Below are 18,617 nucleotides of genomic sequence, written 5' to 3' on the forward strand. Positions count from 1 at the left end.
TACAATTGAAATCTCACCCACTTCTCCCTGTGAAATTAGGAAAATAATAAACTTGCTTAAAAGCAAAAACTCACATGGAATTGATGGCATTTCCAGCAAAATGCTAGAAGCTTCGTGGAAATCGGGTTTTCTGCCGGATATCAACGTCTTCCAAACATGATATATCGTGTTTGGAAGATGCTGATATCTGGCAGAAAACCCGATTTCCACGAGATGTCATCAAATCGCTGGGAAAGTCTAAGAAATTACATATTAAAAGCTTATCTTGTTCTCAACAGATAAGTAAGATTCTCAGCCACCTGTCTAATAGCTCTCTGGAACAGGGCATTTTCCCTGATAGACTGAAATATGCTATTGTTATACCTTTGCATAAAAAAGGAGATAGATCTGATGTCAACAATTACCGTCCAATCTGCTTCTAACAGCTTTATCCAAAATTTTAGAGAAAGTAATGTATTCAAGAGTAGCTTCACATATCTGTAAAAATGAAGTACTAACAAAATGTCAGTTTGGTTTCCAGAAAGGTTTTTCAACAGAAAATGCCATATATGCTTTCACCAGTCAAATTTTGAATGATCTGAATAACTGAACACCACCCATTGGGATTTTTTGTGATCTCTCAAAGGCTTTTGATTGTGTAAATCATGAAATTCTGCTAGACAAGCTCAAGTATTGTGGCATGAGTGGGACAGTGCACAAATGGTTTAATTCGTACTTAACTGGAAGAGCTCAGAAAGTTGAAATAAGCAGTTCTCATAATATGCAAATATCAGCACATTCCTCAAACTGGGGAACTATCAGGAATGGGGTTCCACAAGGGTCGGTGTTGGGTCCTTTGTTGTTCTTAATATATATTAATGACTTGCCATTCTATATTCATGAAGAGGCAAAGTTAGTTCTCTTTGCTGATAATACAAGTATAGTAATCACACCTGACAAACAAGAATTAACTGATGAAATTGTCAATAATGTCTTTCAGAAAATTACTAAGTGGTTCCTTGTAAATGGACTCTCACTGAATTTTGATAAGACACAGTACATACAGTTCCGTACAGTAAATGGTATGATGCCATTAATAAATATAGACCTTAATCAGAAGCATATAGCTAAGGTAGAATATTCCAAATTTTTAGGTGTGTCCATTGATGAGAGATTAAATTGGAAGAAACACATTGATGATCTGCTGAAACGTTTGAGTTCAGCTACTTATGCAATAAGGGTCATTGCAAATTTTGGTGATAAACATGTTAGTAAATTAGCTTTCTACGCCTAGTTTCACTCATTGCTTGCATATGGCATCATATTTTGGGGTAATTCATCACCGAGGAATAAAGTATTTGTTGCACAAAACTGTGTAATCAGAATAATAGCTGGACTCCACCCAAGATCATCCTGCAGACATTTATTTAAGGATCTAGGGATATTCACAGTAGCTTCTCAGTTTATATACTCTCTTATGAAATTTATTATTAACAACCAAACCCAATTCAAAAGTAATAGCAGTGTGCATAACTACAATACTAGGAGAAAGGATGATCTTCACTATTCAAGATTAAATCTAACTTTGGCATAGAAAGAGGTGAATTATATTGCCACTATAGTCTTTGGTCACTTACCAAATAGTATCAAAAAGTCTGACAGATAACCAACAAGTATTTAAGAAGAAATTAAAAGAATTTCTGAATGACAACTCCTCCTACTCCATAGAGGAATTTTTAGATATAAATTAAGAAAAAAAGAAAAAAACCAAACAAAAAATTAAAAAAAAGTGTAAAAAAATAAAAATAGAAAAGTTGTTATATTAACTTAATTTTGTTGTTAAATTAACTTAATTATGTCATGTATTGGAAAAATTGACTCGTTCCACATCATTACGAAATATCGTATTCATGATCCATGGAACTAGTATTAATCTAATCTAATCTAATCTGACAGTGACCACCCGGAATGCATTGCATTGCAGTACCTGTCAGTAGTCACCGCTCCTGATAATGGATACAGCATGGTGGGCTAGCGTCTGAGACTTGAGGAGTACTGACGGTGTCATCTTTTGTTTCAGCCGGCATGTGGGGAGCGCGCCCGGAGCTGAAGAGGGAGGCGCTGCAGGCGCTCGCAGAGGCCATCACTGGGAAGCCCAAGGGCAAGAAGGGCCAGGACCAGTGGCTGCTCGCGAAGCACATCTGGCCCGCCATCAGAGGTGAGCCGGGTGGGGATCTGCCAGCGCAAGGGGTCGCGCCATTTTCAACCTTCTCGTGCCTACTCATGTTTCTAACCAAACATGTCTTCATGTTTATGCTAGGCGTCATCACTGGTCTACGATGTGAAACTTCCTGGCAGATTAAAACTGTGTGCCAGACCGAGACTCGAACTCGGGACCTTTGCCTTTTGTGGGCAAGTGCTCTATCAACTGAGGTCTCCTACCTTCCAAGCTGTGAGGACAGGGCGTGAGTCGCGCTTGGGTAGCTCAGTTGGTAGAGCACTTGTTTGCCGGACCGAGACTCCAACTCGGGACCTTTGCCTATTGCGGGCAAGTGCTCTACCAACTGAGGTCTCCTACCTTCCAAGCTGTGAGGACAGGGCTTGAGTCGTGCTTGGGTAGCTCAGTTGGTAGAGCACTTGCCCGCAGAAGGCAAAGGTCCCGAGTTCGAGTCTCGGTCCGGCACACAGTTTTAATCTGCCAGGAAGTTTCATATCAGCGCGCACTCCACTACAGAGTGAAAATCTCATTCTGGTCTATGATATATTGAAAAATTTCGTTATACATAAGTATATTTTATTAGGAGATGTTTAGTTATTCTTTGCAGCACGTTCACATTAGCCAACGACTTTGAATTATGATTTGTGATTTAAAAGTTACTTTCAGCAGAGGTTGAAAGTACCGGTTCAGTTGTAAATTACTTTATTTTCACATGACCGGTTTCGAACTGTTATAAGCCCATCCTCAGGTGTCGTAGCTGTACTGTGGTCCCCTGTTCTACGCTCATAGGCAGCACACCGCACCCGGTACAGGCGGCGCTCGGGGACCACAGCACAGCTACGACGCCTGAGGATGGGCTTATAACAGTCTGAAGCTGATCGTGTGAAAATAAAGTAAGGCTTGCGTCTGCTGATTCTGTAAGCGATAAAATGCGGACAGCACATCTGGAGATGGCGGCGAAGCCATTACACAAGTAAATCAGGGCAGTATAGATACGAACGCGAAGTGAGCTCGTCGCCAATCCTTGGCGCCAACTGTTGGGGACTGGCAAGACAACCAGTCCACTAGGAGGAAGCCGAAAGGCACGCGTTTAAGCTCACGCAGGCTGGCGTGAGGTCTGGAACAGGACAGGTAAATGAGACTAACAAAAATAGTACGTAGCTTCTGGAATACTTAACTTTAATCCATAATTGGTGAACATCGCTCTTGACGGTACATGTTTTACAGCATCAATAGTAACTGGTAATGGCGCCTTGCCAGGTCGTAGCAAATGACGTAGCTGAAGGCTATGCTAACTATCGTCTCGGCAATTGAGAGCGTAATTTGTCGGTGAACCATCGCTAGCAAAGTCGGCTATACAACTGGGGCGAGTGCTAGGAAGTGTCTCTGGACCTGCCGTGTGGCGGCGCTCGGTCTGCTATCAGTGATAGTGGCGACACGCGGGTCCGACGTATACTAACGGACCGCGGCCGATTTAAAGGCTACCACCTAGCAAGTGTGGTGTCTGGCGGTGACACCACAACTGTGTTTGTTCCCTAATGGTGAAGCTGTGTTCCAAGACGTGAGGGCCCCTGCGTATGCAGCTGGCTTCGCCCAGGAGTGCTTTTGTGAGCACTAGGATGAACTGTCACATCTCCCATGGTCATCACAGCAGCAAATCTGAATGGTCTTCAGTCTTTGTGGTCTACTTTGGAGAGATGGGTGCTTAATTGCTAACCACCTCCATCATGCTTTTCTGAAGTTGCCACAATTTCGTAGGAAGAATGGTATAAGATTCCATTTAAAACCACACAGCACCTGTGTTTATCCATCCCGAGACGACTAGAAGCTGTCTGGAACGCCAACTGTTTTCCTACACCGTATTAGGCACGGTAATGTGTTGTGTTTTTGGTGTTTCTTTTTTTGGTCGAGCCCTATATATAGCCTAAGAATGTATCATTTATTGAAGGAGAGCCCGAGAAGCGGTTGAAGTGTCTAAGAACGGAAGTAACGCCAATAGAGAAGAGGGATAAAGGCTTCAAACATAGTGTTTTCCGCCATCAAGGAAGTAAATAATCAGTTGTGGCGCAGTTCACTTCTATCGTGTGAAAATAAAGTAATCAGTAACTGAAGCGGCGTTTCAACCTCTGCTACAATGCTCAGTTGTGGATGTTTTTCCAACAGGATTGTTTGAAGTTACTTTCAGTTTTCTACTCTTTTCGTATACACATGGGTTCTTCTATAGTCACTAACAGACACAGTACAGTGATAGGTCACATTTATAAAGGGTGTTACGAAAGACACAGGCAAACTTCGAGGGGGTGGAGAGGATGTCGTGAGAAACACATCGAGGATAGGTACCCGCGTCCGGAAACAACATCCAATGATGCTACAGAGCGTCGAAGTTATGGGCGCTGCCGCCTGCCAGTAGGCCACCCCTTCGGCAGCAAACGTGACTCTGTACGCTGGCGGAACGTCTCGAGCTGTTGTCTGTTATTCAGTGATCGCGACTGACTGCAACGATCGCCGATGGAGAAGATTGAGCTAGCTGCTGCGTGGAAAGACCTTGTCTTCTATCAATGCGATACTGTGTTGCTTTTGAGGATGAGCATTTCAGATACGGTTTTCATCTGCAGTTTATTTACAGCTGGCAACTTGCGTCTGAAACTGTCATCCATCAAGGCGATATAGCACCGCGGTAATAGGAGACAAGGCCTGTCGAGGCAGCAGCTAGCTCTTTCTTCTGCACTGGCGATTGTGTCAAGCAGTAGCGATCACTGAACAACAAACAGCTTTGCAAGACGCTCCACACACAGTTCGTCAGTGTACATAGTCATGTTTACTGACGAAGGAGTGGCTCTAGTGCGAGGCATCGGCGCCTACAGCTTCGACACTTTCTAACGTCGTTGGATGACGTTTTTGGACACGGGTTCCTGTCCACGGTTCGCTCCCCAAGACACTGCCTACAACCATTGGAAGGTTGTTGCGACATTTCTGGGACACGACGTATTTAGAATGCACCTATAACATTTAAATTCGTATATTACTGAACTACTGTATTTATATTTCTCTTCTATAACAGTTGTAAATTTCTTATGCATTTTGCTATTTTCCTTGTAGGCTATAACAACTCCGTTTCTTGAAGATGTTACTAAATTTGTTTGTGAATTGATTGTGATATGTTACGGTGTGCCATTTTGTGTTCGTGTCGTGGGATGAATTTTTCGACGTGAGTGCACATTTTGTTACTGTCATGTATTGATTTAGGCCTATCCAGATTGGTTTTATTCTTGCTGGCTTGTTTTTGTATCTCCACTTTAGTGACGTGTAGCTTGTGTACTGCCTTGCTGTTGTATCCATTGCCTTATGCTGTGTTTGGCTCTTCTTGAGAATTTTGTTTTGCTTTTAATGGTTCAAATGGTTCTGAGCACTATGGGACTTAACATCTGTGGTCATCAGTCCCCTAGAACTTAGAGCGACTTAAACCTAACTAACCTAAGGACATCACACACATCCATGCCAGAGGCAGGATTCAAACCTGCAACCGTAACGGTCACGCAGTTCCAGACTGAAGCGCCTAAAACCGCACGGCCACACCGGCTGGCGTGTTTGCTTTTAGGTGACCTGCGTAATGTGCAAACCATGTCACAGATGAGGCGCAATGCTGCAAATATTAACAAAATAAGTCCATTTATAAATAGCGCAACAGGCCTCGGGTTGCTCCAGTCTGCTCAGTTATTCTGGTGTTCAGGTAGTACCTTCGTTAAGAGTATTAGGAGTAATATTAAACAACAGAGACTGCAGGAAAAGTTTTTAGTCTAATGTCTAGAAATAAACTGTGAATGTGGGGCAAGAGTTGAATCCTGGTGTTAGATGAGTTTGCAAGTGCATCAGACGGTATAATCTCTAAAGCGAGCAGTTTTCCGTGCTTTTAGCTCAGTCTTATCTCGTCGTGTGTGTTCCGTTTGGATAAACTTTATATCAGGTAAACTGGGGACTCGTTTCATTTCATGGCTCACTAGATCAAACAGCTAAGCTAGATAGCTTGCTGTGTCGCTTGTTGCAACGAAAGCTTCATTATTTTACTGGGTAGGACTTTCTCAATTATACTGTGTATGCAAAAATTACAGAACTGGTATCTGTTTCTCTTAAAACATCAAGCATTAACTGTCTTTCCTACACTTTCAGCGTAACTGAACGAATGGAGTGGTCCTCATTTCATGGATTAGCGTAAGGAAAGAGCGTAACGGGATACTGTGTCCGAAAGAATGATGCCAATTAAAGTGCTGTTCATTTCAGGCCGTAATCACGTTGAAGACCGAGTATCTTTCTGCCGCTTTTCCCTTGTGCTTGGAATGAGATTCTAAGCGTACATTAGTAGTCATGCACTATCTGATCAAACGTTTCCGGACACCTACCAAAAATGAGCTCTTAGCCAGGCCGTGAAGGCTAAAGGGATGTCAATCGTCCAATGTGTCATCCTAGGCCTTGCAGCCTCGTGTGGACGCTGTATATAGGTACGTGTGATCAGCACACCGGTCTCTTTGCCGTTTTGCAGCCTTTCCAGTCCATGGAGTGACTTCTCCTGAATCCAGTAGCTCGCCAGTTGTCGGCATGAGGCTGAATAAACTCCGTACCAGCCCTCCCACGAAGGAGAAATAGATGGCAGTGTACAGGAACCGAACCCAGGTCCTCAGCACGGCCGCCATCTACACTGACTACCGAGCTACACAGGTTTGAACGCTGTTGGGATACTTTTAGTGAACTGTCTTAATGTCTGTGGGTGAATGGCAGGTCATTCCGCAGAAACCATAGAAAGTATGAATGTCCGAAGCAGCAGTGTGGAGCGAAATCGAGGTTGCAACTCATCCCAAAGGTGTTCTGCTGGCTTCACGTCGGCACTCAGTGCAGGCCAGTACATTTCAGGAATGTTATTGTCAACAAACGATTGCTCCCAGAAGCTGCTGTTTGAGAGGGTGCGTTGTGATGCTGATACACATAATCGGCCTCTCCGAACTATTCCTCTACTGCACGCCCTGCTCATTACTGTAGAATGTGTTCATATTCTTCTGTATTTAGAGTTTTCTTAAATGCAATAATGGGACCACACCATAATCACTAAAACGCACCAGAGGTTGTAACACTCCGGTTTGATCTACTTACTTATCCCGCTCGATCGGGATCTGATAGCAGCCCAGATAGATATTAATTAATGTGACCGTGTGCCTAATGGGGCTGGCAATCGGATTGGACTGCTACGGAGTTGTTACATTCCATTTTGTCCTTCTCAAATGCTGTAATAATGTACTGTTTGGTGGCAAGAAGAACAACAAACACAGCTTCACTAAACAAAACCTATATTCTTATCAAAAACCACAAAGAGAAGGAGACAGCCACTGCCTTCGTCAATACACGGTTAATAACGGCTAATCTCAGCACAGGCTTCCTCGCTATTCATAATCGTCACACGCAACATACAATCACTGTAATCCAACACTGTAATCCAAATAATGCCGGCGCGGTAGACGCGGAATCTCAATAACTGCACATAAATATCACTGAATCACTCTGTTAATTATACTTTCTCACTTTCCCGTATAATATTAACACAAAGGGGTTGAACCGCGGCGATGGCCACTCCCTTTGTCGGTAATTTCTATCAATTGCTGGCTTCTGCTCAGCTCTGCCCGCCTCGCGGGAACCTCCAACACGCACTGACTTGACTCAACTCTCGCTCTCGCGACCCGACACACTAATCGATAGTTGCCCTGTCGACCTGTGTGAGTGCAAACCTAGTAGTAAGGGCCTGCGGACCCCTTACAAGGTCACATACTGGAACACTCTCTCTTCCATACTTCACAGGTGCCACTCACTACACATGAGGGCAGGTGACGTTCCCCAGACATTCTCCAAACCCGAACCCTTCCATCGAAGTGCCACAGAGTACATTTCCATACATCCAATGTCCACTGGCGCCTCTCTCAACCGTGGCTTAGAAGGAGCTGCTCGACCATTGCAGCACATTCTTCTTAACTGCCTAGGCACCAGTTGCTTCTGCTTGGTCTCGGTTTAGCTGTGGTCGTTCCTTCGTGTTTGCACTTCAGTCACATCATCAACAGTCGACTTGGGCGCCTTTAGAGTGGTTGACATGTCCCTGACTGATTCGTTACTGAGATGATCGAATGACCAGTCCATGTTCCAAGTCACTCAACTCTTCTGGCCGAGTGAGTCTGCTGTTACTGCTGCTCTACTGACAGCACAATACTCACAGCCTTCTTTTAACCCTTTCTACCCTGAGAGACAATTTTTCAAACTTTTATCTGAAATATGCCAATTCCCATGCATTATGACCTATGGGATCAGATAAAAATACTGAAAAAATTCTCAGGGTGATAGTTTTTTCAAAACGTCTCTAGTACGATCGTGCTAGTTAGGTTTTATCCCAGTCCAAATGATATGTACTGTGCTGTTCAAGAAGTGCTGTTATCATTTTTCTTTAAAGGACTTTGAATACAATTGTATGATAATAGTGATATATACATGTAACTGGTCACACTTGATGCAACGTGACTTGGCCCAAACTCGTCGTTATTGTCGTCACTGGAGAGGTCACTTAAATCGGAATCCACCAAAATAAGTTGTATTGTTTCTTCATGTATTCACCCCAAAAGACAAAAGGATACGTTATTCGTACATAAAAACAAAACCAGTGCTATTTGTTCATAGATCTTAGTGCGAATGTTCACTATACTGTGTGCATGTGAAAGTGAGGTTAGCGTCAAAGTTTGGCACCATTAACACCTGAGGCGCACGATCGTAGCTGCTCCAAATATAAACACTTATAAAAACCAACTGGCACTTCATGCACTTGTTTAGGCATAATATATACGTTAAGTGAAACGTTCTCAGTAAAAAATAATACAGCTATTCCGTCTCCCATACTCCACCTCTCACTTTTTTACTACTGGAGTCAATTTTGTTCAGCTTGTAGTTTTATTTATTTAGATATGATTATACATGTGTAGCAGCAAGTACAATTGGTACATAATAACTAGTAATTTTGCTTTACGATATTAAAGTTTGAATTTGCAGTGTTCAGACTGATATGAAACTGAAACTGAGAACTGATGGCAGTACACAAAATTATTTGTAACAAGTTGCTATGGTTTTGATTCAATTTATTACATTGTCTTTACTTGGTAACTCTTTCTTCATAAAAGCAAGTAACTTTGAGTAATGTCACCTTGGCTGTATGAGTCACACTAGCACACATATGTTAAGTTCAGACATGGAGTGGGAGAGGGAATAAACACTTTTATCATAAATGTGGCACACCGTGGATCAAATTATTGCTATTCCACATCTGCCCTTGATAATCATGTAGGGAACATTCACTTGCTACTGTAACGTAATCAAGAAAGAAAGAAAACTGTATGTGAACTCACCACCTTGAATCGTATTCAGAAAAGTCAGTAATGAAATTCAAATGATCGTTACAGCACTGAATGTTGGTTACGTTTGAATACTGTTAATTAGAACAGGCGCGCGGCTAGCCCGCGTTCTCTTAATCTCAGGGAGAAAATGTAAAATATTGCTTTAGTTTCACAGAGCAGACCATGCCACAAAATGTGAAAATGATAAAGTCATAACAGAGTTATTCGTTATATTTTTGTGCCCGCATTGAACATGTCGCACAGTACCTTCCAAATCAAACTGAGAAATGCACTGAATAATAAAATATAGTCTGCCGGCACTGCTGGAAGCTGTAAGAAAATGTTAAATATTATTATGTTACCTCGCTTTACCGGCGAGGCGACTGTGATGCCTGAAATAAATATTTTTTAAATGTGCCGCGTCTGCGGCCGTTGCCCTCGCAGATTGGTACAGCAGCTTCCGCTAAATTAAATGCTGAAAATGTCTAAATTATTTACGGGACGAATGGCTGGCAACTTTACAAATTATTTTAAAAACATATTTGCTCAAACTCTATATATTCAAACAAAAATGCATTAATTTTACACACCTTTTTACAACAATTCGCCTAATGGCGGATCTCGAGCTTCATGAACAAAAGACTCACGGCCAGCGCATACATTTGCTTAACACGCAAGTGTTACTCGTAACGAAACCCAAAGAGAACAGAGAGATTATTACGATGTTTTTTACTATTTATGCATGTATTGAATTGTCCTTTTTATTTGAGGCACAGATCATAATCACTAATTCATTTAACAAGAATACGATTTTCAAAGATAATATGTCACGGATTCATAGTTAAAAAAATGCATAAAACGTTAAATAATTATGAATGTTCTACATACACATATAATATATTCGTGAAATGTTTACACAGTCTTGCTTCACTTGGTCATGTTTATTCGTGTTTAAATTATTTCTCTTTCGACGTGTGCGTCGCACTATATCGATACATGTTAACTGGTCTTACACACACGGAAAAAAAATCTGACACACGCTTTTTATGACGACTGGCCAGGAGACGCTACACAGCATTGCCTTAAATGAATGAAATACGGGAGCCCGTACGGTCGTTGCTGTCTGGAGTGACGGAGGAAAGTGATTATTTGAGGCGCGGCAAATTTAAAACCAAAGCCACACGATCGTACGGGCTGAGGTGGGAAGGGTTATGCTGGAGGACCCGCCTCTCGAGACATTTAGTGGTCAATTCCACGTTACGCAGGAGTACAGTGTGTAAACTTTTAGATGGCAGACCTCTCCCTAGTCCTGAATCGGTAGAAGTCGGTAAAAGTCGGGAGCCTTCGGTAGGCACGCATTTTCGACTACTGCCAACAATACGTAGCTGACTGTGTTGTACAAGGTAGCCATTGTCGTCTGCTTCGTTATTGTTTTGCGCTGTACTGTTCTGCGTGTTTTTATTGTACAGTTGAGCTAAACATTATCAAAATGAGTGAAGAGGCAGTTGCTGGCCCATCTCGGTAGTCGCCAACAACCCCTACCGGTGCTCACCAAAGTTTCATTGCAATCGGATGAATTGTTTGTGTGCGCATAGTAGACAAACATACAGACACGACGATTTCAGTTTCGTTTACGAACAACATTTAAAGCGAGATTTACTTCCAAGCCTTTCGTCTGCTTTCGTGTAAGCATGACGCGCAATTTGTAGCGCCAGCACTGCAACTGGTAGGCGTGGCCCCCCCCCCCCCCCCCAACGGCTCCCCTCCCCTCGCCATCCAATGCCTGCTTCCTACTCTCCCCGCACTCACCTCACAACTCTGTCGTCTTACAGTTAACACACTGTACACGGATAGCAAGAGGTGTAGGTCGCTAGGGACGGAGCACAATCTCGGAATATGGAAGGATGGACAAGGAGACAGGCCGAGTCCTTTTGAAGGATACATCCCGGCATTTGTCTTAAGCGATCTAGGGAAATCACGGAGAATCTAAAGCAGGATGGCCGGACGCTGGTTTGAACCTCCTGTTCCACTGGCAAATAGAGGGAGGGAAAAACGATTATCTACACGCCTCCTTATGAGCCCTAATTTCTCGTATCTTACCATCGCGGTCCTCATGCGCGATATTTCTTGGCGGCAGTACAATCGTTCGGCTGCTCTCTAAATTTTCTCAATCGTGTGTCTCGAAAAAAAACGTCGGCTTCCGTCAAGAGATTCTCATTTGGGTTCCCGAAGCATCTCCGCAACATTTACGTGTTGTTCGGACCCACGGGTAACAAATCTAGCCTCCCGCCTCTGAATTGCTTCGATGTCCTCCCTCAATCCGATCTGGTACGGATCCCAAACGCTCGAGCGGTACTCAAGGATAGCTCGCACCACCATCCTCTATGCCGTCTCCTTTACAAGTGAACCACCCTTCCCTAAAATTCTCGCAGTAAACCGAAGTCGCCTTACCTACCACAGTTTTCTCTTGCTCGTTCCACCTCATATCTCTTTGCAACGTTACGCCCAGATATTTAAAGACTTAACTGTGTCAAGCAGGACACTAGTAATACTGTATCTGAACATTACAGGTTTGATCGTCCCACTCATCCGCATTCGCTTTCATTTTTCACATTTAGGGCCAGTTGCCATTCATCACACCAACTGGAAATTTTATCTGAGTCGTCTTCTATCTTCCTACAGTCGCTCAACTTCGTTACCTTACGTACACCACTGCATCATCAGCAAACAACACATTGCTGTCATCTGTGTCAGCCAAATCATTTACGTATATAGAGAACATGTATATAGACAACAACAGCGGTCCTATCACACTTCCCTGGGGCACTCCTTACGAAACCCTTGTCTCTGATGAACACTCGCCGTCGAGGACAACGTACAGGGTTCTATTAAGAAGTCTTCGAGCTGCTTACATATCTGCGAACTTGCTTCATATGCTCTTACCTTCGTTAACATTCTCCAACGGGGTACCATGTCAAATGATTTCCGGAAATCAAGAAATATGAAATCTGCCTGTTGCCCTTCATCCATAATTCTGAGTATATCATGTGGGAAAAGGGCAAGCTGAGTTTCACACGAGCAATGCTTTGTAAACTCATGCCGATTCGTGGACACAAGCTTCTTAGTCCCAAGAAAGCTTATTATATTCGAAATGACAATATGTTCAAGGATTCTGCAACAAACAGAAGTTAGGGACATTGGTCTGTAATTTTGCGCGTCATTTATTTTTACCTTTCTTATACAGGGTGGTCCATTGATAGTGACCGGCCAAATGTCTCACGAAATAAGCATCAAACGAAAAAACTACAAAGAACGAAACTCGTCTAGCTTGAAGGGAGAAACCAGATGGCGCTATGGTTGGCCCGATAGATGGCGCTGCGTTTTTAAAAATAGGAACCCCCATTTTTATTACATATTCGTGTAGTACGTAAAGAAATATGAATGTTTTAGTTGGACCACTTTTTTCGCTTTGTTATAGATGGCGCTGTAATAGTCCCAAACTTATAAGTACGTGGTATCACGTAACATTCGCCATTGCGGACGGTATTTGCTTCGTGAGACATTACCCGTGTTAAAATGGACCGTTTACCAATTGCGGGAAAGGTCGATATCGTGTTGATGTATGGCTATTGTGATCAAAATGTCCAACGGGTGTGTGCTATGTATGCTGCTCGGTATCCTGGACGACATCATCCAAGTGTCCGGACCGTTCGCCGGCTAGTTACGTCATTTCAGGAAACAGGAAGTGTTCAGCCACATGTGAAACGTCAACCACAACCTGCAACAAATGATGATGCCCAAGTAGGTGTTTTAGCTGCTGTAGCGGCTAATCCGCACCTCAGTAGCAGACAAATTGCGCGAGAATAGGGAATCTCAAAAATGTCGGTGTTGAGAATGCTACATCAACATCGACTGCACCCGTACCATATTTCTATGCATCAGGAATTGCATGGCGACTACTTTGAACGTCGTGTACAGTTCTGCCACTGGACACAAGAGACATTACGGGTCGATGACAGATTTTTTGCACGCGCTCTATTTAGCGACGAAGCGTCATTCACCAACAGCGGTAACGTAAACCAGCATAAAATGCACTATTGGGCAACGGAAAATCCACGATGGGTGCGACAAGTGGAACATCAGCGACCTTGGCGGGTCAATTTATGGTGCGGCATTATGGGAAGAAGGATAATTGGCCCCCATTTTATCGATGGCAGTCTAAATGGTGCAATGTATGCTGATTTCCTACGTAATGTTTTACCGATGTTACTACAAGATGTTTCACTGCATGACAGAATGGCGATGTACTTCCTACATGATGGATGCCCGGCACACAGCTCGCGTGCGCTTGAAGCGGTATTGAATAGCATATTTCATGACAGGTGGATTGGTCGTCGCAGCACCATACCATAGCCCGCACCTTCACCTATCTGACGTCCCCGGATTTCTTTGTGTGGGATATTTGCTATCGTGATCCACCGACAACGCCTGACAACATGCGTCAGCGCATTGTCAATGCATGTGCGAACATTACGGAAGGCGAACTACTCAGTGTTGAGAGGAATGTCGTTACACGAATTGCTAAATGCATTGAGGTTGACGGACATAATTTTCAGCATTTATTGCACTAATGTGGTATTCACAGGTAATCACGCTGTAACAGCAAGCATTCTTAGAAATGATAAGTTCACAAAGGTACATGTATCACATTGGATCAACCGAAATAAAATGTTCAAACGCACCTACGTTCTGCATTTTAATTTAAAAAACCTACCTGTTACCAACTGTTCGTCTAAAGTTGTGAGCCATGTGTTTGTGACTATTACATCGCCATCTATCACAAAGCGAAATAAGTGGTCCGACTAAAACATTCATATTTCTTTACGTACTACACGAAAAATTGGGGTTCCTATTTAAAAAAAACGCAGTTGATATCTGTTTGACCTATGGCAGCGCCATCTGGTTTCCCCCTTCAAGGTAGACAAGTTTCGTTCTTTCTAGTTTTTTCGTTTGACCCTTATTTTGTGAGATATTTGGCCCGGTCACGATCAATGGACCACCCTGTATACTGGAGTCATCTGCGTTTTTTTCCAGTCGCTTGGGACTTTGTGCTGGGCGAGAGCTGCACAATAAATGCAATGTAGGTAAGGAGCTAGTGCCGTACAGAACTCTTTGTAAAATCGACCTGCGATTTCACCCAGACCTGGTGGTTTATTTGTTTTTAAATCTTTCAGTTCTTTCTCTACGCCAGGTACGCTTACTCCTATGTCGTCCATACGGGAGTCTGCCCGATGGTCAAGTGACGGTACATTTGTGCGAACCTCTTGTGTGAACGATTTCTTGAACGTGAAATTTAAAACTTGGGCTTCCGTTTTGCTATCTTCAGCTGCCACATCAGACTGGTCAACAAGGGACTGAATGGAAGCCTTGATTGACTTTTGGTCAGATAGCGCATCTCTGATGAAAAATGGCTCTGAGCACTATGGGACTTAACTACTGAGGTCATCAGTCCCCTAGAACTTAGAACTACTTAAACCTAAATAACCTAAGGACATCACACACATCCATGCCCGAGGCAGGATTCGAACCTGCGACCGTAGCGGTCACGCGGTTCCAAACTGACGCGCTTAGAACCGCACGGCCACACCGGCCGGCTCTGATGAAAACTTCTGCGGTCTGTTTACAATGCTGAATGCTCTCCCACGCTTCCTCAGAAGGTAATTTCGTATCACAGACTTACAGTGGCGAGAAAGCAGTAAAGAAATCGAGGACACACAGTAATTAATCCATGTTACTGGTGTTTGATCTCAGTGGATGTGGACTGAGTTATCTGGAGAAATACAGTAACAATCCGCTTTTTGTGTATAGCTTTATTTTAGACCGGGATGCTTATCGGCTGTCACCCATCTACGTATAACTGACTTAATACATTTACCTCTTCGTCAGTACAACATTTTTGTTGACTGCACAATGAATGCTGCAGCTGCATTTCCTTCTGTAATTTGTGGCTCCTTTTCCGTATTTATATCCATAGCGCAAACGATTGTAGGCCACACAGCAAAAGCTGCGCTCCGTCAGTGCAGCAGTAAACGTAAGTATTCGTGTTGTGCACGTACATGAGGAAAATAGGAATCCAAAGTGCAGTCGACAAACACTTCATTCTGACGAAGACGTAAATGTATTATGCCAGTGGAAGATGAGTGTCAGCCCGAAACACATCGTGGCCTACAATAAAGTTTTTTTTTAAAAAAAAAACAGGCTGGCGAATTTTTTCGAGTAAATCAAGGATTACGTGGGCGTGGTTTCCGATTGTTTTCTGACAGCAAATGTCAGTAGGAATCCCCGGTTTCTTCAGTTAAACATGGTGCGCTGGAAATAAAGAGAGGTCCCCGAATTCACCGTCTTCAGTTTCTGTCAGAAGCTACATACACACAAAAATCCTCAAACCGTTCCCTCTCTATGCGCGGTTCACAGGATAACAGGAAAAGTGTCTATTATTTTATGTTGTTTTCAGAATGTCAATTCCAAAATGATAATAATGAGTTCTGTGTAAAACTGAATCGAACAAAGGCAGATTTCGTTCTCTAGGAGAATGCAGCTGCTAGAACCGTGCGAATAGGTTTCTAAATGCAGTGTGACACTTATTGAACTACATGAAAAAAAAACGTAAATTAGTTACAAACTACGACGTGCACACACTTTATACAACATGCAAACGTCACTACAGATTCAGATTTAGGTTATGACAAGTTGGATATGCTTGCCATCATTGGCGATGATGTGGCGCAGACGAATAGCAAAATTCTGAATGACCCGCAGAAGTGTCGGAACATCGATGCTGTCGAGCTGTTTTCAGCTCAGCAATCGTTTTGCGGTTATTGTGTTACACATTGTCGTTAATATAGGCCCACGTAAAGGAGTCGCATGTTTTCAGATCTGGAGAATATGGCTGCCAATCGACGCCCATGCCATTGGGCTATGGCTATCCCACAGGCAGAATGCGCTCCCCAAAGTGCTTCTCCAGAACACCAAGCACTCTCCGATTGGGTCGAGCTCCGTCTTGTATGAACCATATTTTGGCAAAATCAGGATCACTTTGGATAATGGGGACGAAATCATGTTCCAAAACCTTCACGTACCGTTCGTCAGTCACCGTGCCATCAAGGAATTTCGCACCGATTATTCCGTGAGTGGACTTTGCACACCGCACTGTCAGTCGTTGAGGATGCAGAGACTTCCCTATCGCGAAATGCGAATTCTCAGTCCCCAAAATGCGCCAATTTTGCTTATTGACGAACTCGTCCAGATGAAAGTGGTCTTCGTCACTAAACCAAACCATACAGCGCATACTATTTCCCATCATGCCCCGCGGCCAACCTTGCAAGTTGAACGTCCTAACGCAAACCGTCCAGAAGTCATGACGATTTTAGTTTATATAATTCGAAAATTGTCACCCTGTACCAACTGAATTTCGCAGTAATGATGCTAGTTTTGGCGCGGAAAACTGGAGACAAATGATCGCAAAAGACGCAGTACAGCCAATAAACTAAGCACCACAAACTACACATTTTTCTGAAGAAGAATATTGGCTCTGTACAACTACAATAAGACAATAGTTTTACTATCATTAAAATCGAAGTAACCTACAGGTAAATATCAAATGGTTCAAATGGCTCTGAGCACTATGGGACTCAACACGTATGGTCATCAGTCCCCTAGAACTCAGAACTACTTAAACCTAACTAACCTAAGCACAGCACACAACACCCAGTCATCACGAGGCAGAGAAAATCCCTGACCCCGCCGGGAATCGAACCCGGGAACCCGGGCGTGGGAAGCGAGAACGCTACCGCACGACCACGAGCTGCGGACGATAAATATCATTTCCACTCAGAATATAACTAGTTTTCGGTGTCGCGGCGCTTTTTTGAACAACGGTCACACATCTATACCTACAGCTACACTCCAAAATTCATCTTACAGTGTGTGGCGGAGGGTACTTTGTGTCCAACTGTCACTCCTCCCCCGCCCTGTACAGCCCCGTGTGGCGCGCGGGGAGGTTTCAAACCTTCTTGGCACTGCAAAAAAATGTGTATATACCGGGTGATCAAAAAGTCAGTATAAATTTGAAATCTTAATAAACCACGGAATAATGTAGATAGAGAGGTAAAAATTGACACACATGCTTGGAATGCCATGGGGGTTTATTAGAACAAAAAAAACACCCCATATTGCTAGACGCGTGAAAGGTCTCTTGCGGGCGTCGTTTGGTGATGATCGTGTGCTCAGCCGCCACTTTCGTCATGCTTGGCCTCCCAGGTCCCCAGACCTCAGTCCGTGCGATTATTGGGTTTGGGGTTACCCGAAGTCGAAAGTGTATCGTGATCGACCGACATCTCTAGGGATGCTGAAAGACAACATCCGACGCCAATGCCTCACCATAACGCCGGACATGCTTTACAGTGCTGTTCACAACATTATTCCTCGACTACAGCTATTGTTGAGGAGTGATGGTGGACATATTGAGCATTTACTGTAAAGAACATCATCTTTCCATCATCTTTACTTTGTCTTACTTTGTTATGCTAATTATTGATATTCTGATCAGATGAAGCGCCATCTGTTGGACATTTTTTGAACGTTTGTATTTTTTCGGCTCTAATAAAACCCTATGTCATTCCAAGCATGTGTGTCAATTTGTACCTCTCTGTCTACATTATTCCGTGATTTATTCAGTTTTCAAATTTATCCTGACTTTTTGATCACCCAGTATATGTAAATATCTTCCCGTTTGAAAATGGTGGTCTCAGAGAAAATGCTGCAGTGTGTCGCACGTGTAACGTTCCACAACCCACAGTGTGAAAGTCCGTCTCCTCATTCTTATCTCCTCCGTTTCCTGACAGCCTTCTATGTAGTACCAGAGATAACCTGACGGAGCACAAACACTTGGAAACGCCAAGTCGCTCGGCATAAAACCTAATCCTCTATCCAGTTCCAGTTTCTAGGCC

General features: G+C 43.4%; 1 non-coding gene across 1 annotated transcript; it reads left to right on the forward strand.

Moving 5' to 3' along the window:
* The first annotated feature begins 2,588 nt into the window (after positions 1-2,588).
* Positions 2,589-2,663, forward strand: Trnal-cag. The gene has a single exon. It is a non-coding gene; the product is annotated as a tRNA-Leu (tRNA).
* The last annotated feature ends 15,954 nt before the right edge of the window (positions 2,664-18,617 follow it).

This window comes from Schistocerca americana, chromosome 1 (assembly GCF_021461395.2).
Source record: "Schistocerca americana isolate TAMUIC-IGC-003095 chromosome 1, iqSchAmer2.1, whole genome shotgun sequence".
Classification (NCBI taxonomy): Eukaryota; Metazoa; Arthropoda; class Insecta; order Orthoptera; family Acrididae; genus Schistocerca; species Schistocerca americana.